We start from the raw sequence: 3720 nt of genomic DNA, 5'->3' as shown, positions 1-3720 counted from the left end.
TTTGCTAAGTGTTATTATGCGTTTATCATTTACAGATTTACTATATTCGTCATGTCTTCTGCACTATCAATCTGGAGCATACTAGATGCTCACAAACCTTACAGAATTGAAGAAGAAGAAGGGTAGTAAAACTACCGCTTCTGATTCAGGCATGTTCATGATCGAAGTTAATATGTCACTAGGTCAAATTTCTACTTGGGTATTAGATACCGCCTGTGGTTCTCATATTTGCAATTCGTTGCAAGGACTAAAGGGAAGTAGGACCCTTGAAAAAGATGAGGTGATTCTACGTATGGGCAATGGAGCAAGGGTTGCGGCCATATCTGTAGGATCATTTAGTTTACATATGCCTACGGGCAAGACTATTATTTTGAATAATTATTATTATGTTCCCTCTATTGTGAGGAATATTATTTCTATTCCTATGTTGGATGTGGATGGTTTTTCATTTATTATAAAGAATAATGAATGTTCTATCCTTAGAGATAATGTTCTTTTTGGACGTGGCATTTTAAATAATGGTCTGTATGTATGTGACGTAGAGCATGATTTACTTTAGATTGAACAAACTAATAAAAGAAAACGAGATGATGAAAATCTGACCTATTTATGGCACTGTAGGCTAGGTCATATTAGTGAAAATAGACTGCGGACATTGCATAAGGAAGGGTTACTTGACCCCTTTAATTTTTGAATCATATCCTACATGCGAGTCTTGTCTATTGGGTAAAATGATCAAATCTCCATTTAGTGGACATGGAGAGAGGGCTGCAAATTTGCTAGGATTGGTACACACAGATGTATATGGACCAATTTCTATGCAAGCCATGGGTGGATTTTCTTACTTCATTACTTTCATAGATGATAGATCTAGATTCGGATATGTGTATTTGATGAAACACAAGTCTGAAGCCTTTGAAAAGTTCAAAGAATATAAACATGAAGTGGAGAAACAAACCAAACACAATATTATAACTCTTCGATCAGATCGAGGTGGTGAATACTTGAATGGAGAGTTTCTAGATTATCTCAAAGAAAATGGTATAGTCTCCCAGTGGACTCCTCCATATACTCCACAGTTAAATGGGGTATCTGAAAGGAGAAATTGAACTTTGTTAGAAATGGTTCAGTCCATGATGAGCTATGCGAATCTTCCAGTATTCCTATGGGGTTATGCATTGAAAACCTCAGCATATTTACTGAATAAGGTGCCTTCCAAATCTGTTCCTCAAACACCATATGAGATATGGAAAGAAAGGAAACCGAGTCATAAACACGTTAAGATTTGGGGATGTCCAGCTTATGTCAAGAAAGTTGACCCAGATAAGCTGGAATCTCGATCCGTAAAATGTAATTTTGTGGGATATCCTAAAGAGACTTTGGAGTATTACTTTTACACCGATCATCTGGTGTTTGTCTCCAGACATGCTACCTTCTTGGAAAAGGAGTTTATCCTTGAAGGAAATAGTGGGAGCAAAATTGAACTTGATGAAGTTCAAGAAGCACAAACTACTACGGATCAAGTAGAAACACATGTTTAGACTGAACAACCTTCTGTGGAACAGCCCATTCGTAGGACAGAGAGAGTGTCTCACCAACTTGAGAGGTATTATGGCCTTGACATTGAGAATGACAATGAGTTGTCAATCATTGATGATGACAACCCTATGACCTATAATGAGGCTATGAGTAGTGTTGACTCAGAGAAATGGCATAGTACCATGAAATCCGAAATGGAATCTATGTATACCAACCAAGTATGGACTCTGGTTGAGGCGCCTGAAGGTGTTAAACCTATTGGGTGCAAGTGGGTATACAAAAGAAAGATTGGAGCAGATGGCCAAGTGGAGACCTATAAGGCCAGGCTCGTGGCAAAAGGATTCAAACAAAGGCAAGGGATTGACTTTGATGAAACTTTTTCGCCTGTAGCCCTGTTAAAATCAATTCGAATTTTGCTTGCGATTATTGCTTACTACGACTATGAGATCTGGAAAATGGACGTGAAAACGGCCTTCCTCAATGGGAAACTTGAGGAGGAAGTGTATATGACACAGCCTGAGAGTTTTCTTTCCAAGGGAAATGAACACCTAGTGTGTAAGCTGCTGCGAACCATATATGGTTTAAGGCAAGCTTCTCGTAGATGGAACATCCGTTTTGATGAGACAATCAAAGAGTTTGGTTTTATCAAAAACATAGATGAACCATGTGTCTACAAGAAGGTTAGTGGGAGCGCAGTAACATTTCTTGTATTATATGTGGATAACATACTTCTTATAGGAAATGATATACCGATGCTACAATCAGTCAAAGTATGGCTATCAAAGAACATCACCATGAAGGACTTGGGAGAAGCATCCTACATTCTCGGTATGAAGATCTATAGAGATAGATCTAGAAGAATGATAGGTCTTACCCAGGGTACATACATCCAGAAAGTGCTTAAAAGGTTTAGCATGGAAAACTCCAAAAGCGGTCTCATACCGATAAGCCATGGAGTGTCCCTTTCCGAAAAAATGTCCCTAAGACACCTGAGGAAAGAGAGCGTATGAGTAAGATTCCTTATGCTTCAACAATATGATCTATCATGTACGCGATGTTGTGTACAAGGCCTGATATTGCTTATTCAATTAGTGTGACGAGCAGATATCAGTCCAATCCAGGTGAAGGCCACTGGAAAGCAGTGAAAAACATCTTTAAGTACTTACGAAGGACTCAGGACATTTTTCTGGTTTTTGGTGGTGAATCTAAGTTGAAAATAGAGGGTTATACTACCTCTAGTTTTCAATCAGAAAGTGATAGCGAATCCATGTCAGCGTACGTGTTTACTCTGAATGGTGGTGCAATTCAGATTGTTGAAAGAGGAGATGTCAACGTCGAGAGAGTTGACACACATAACAACGTAGCAGACCCACTCATAAAGCCACTTTCTCAGAGTCACTTTGATCGTCATAAAGACAACATGGGTATTAGATACCAGAGTGATTGGATTTAATACAAGTGGGAGATTGAAAGAGATATGTCCTAAGTCCAATCATTTATAAGGATTTAGGAATAATTTTTATGTAATCTATTTTGATTTCATTGATATTAATAAAAGGCTTGTTTTGTTTTTATTGCGGGCTCTATCTATTTAAATGTTTAAATAAGATATACCACAGTTTAGAGTAAAGCTTTTTATGAATTGTGATGAGATCATAATAATGAGACCTAAAAGATTAAAACTCTAAACTTAAATAGTTCCTGGTCGTAGGATTACTAACTGGTAATTAATAATCCGCAAAGATCGGTATATACTATGCTTGCTTCATTATGAAGGATGTCTGTTCTTATAGACATTTGTGTGGTGACACTATAGCTAGTATGTAGGTGCTTATTATAGAACAAGTTCACTGAACATGACTCACACAGCTGAACAACTGATGGAGTTCACTCACGTGTCAGCAGTTGTTCACATAGTGATAGTTGTACAAGTATCCTTAGACTTGAGGTCATCATAGTCATCTTGTGTACACTGAACTATGCTTTGGTTTAGTTCTTAGTCTCAAGGGACAATTATAAGGGCTCTACTGGGTATAGGAATTTGTACACGAAGATAATGTATGATCAATAAAGGATCTACCCCTTCCAGTGTAGGAAGAGAATGTTCAATGCTGATCCACTTATGTTAGTTCAGGAATCTCTGGCCAGAGTGAATGAAATTAGAAAGGAGTTTCTAGTTTT

Source organism: Apium graveolens, chromosome 2 (genome assembly GCF_009905375.1).
Source record: "Apium graveolens cultivar Ventura chromosome 2, ASM990537v1, whole genome shotgun sequence".
Classification (NCBI taxonomy): Eukaryota; Viridiplantae; Streptophyta; class Magnoliopsida; order Apiales; family Apiaceae; genus Apium; species Apium graveolens.
This window is presented reverse-complemented; position numbering follows the sequence as displayed.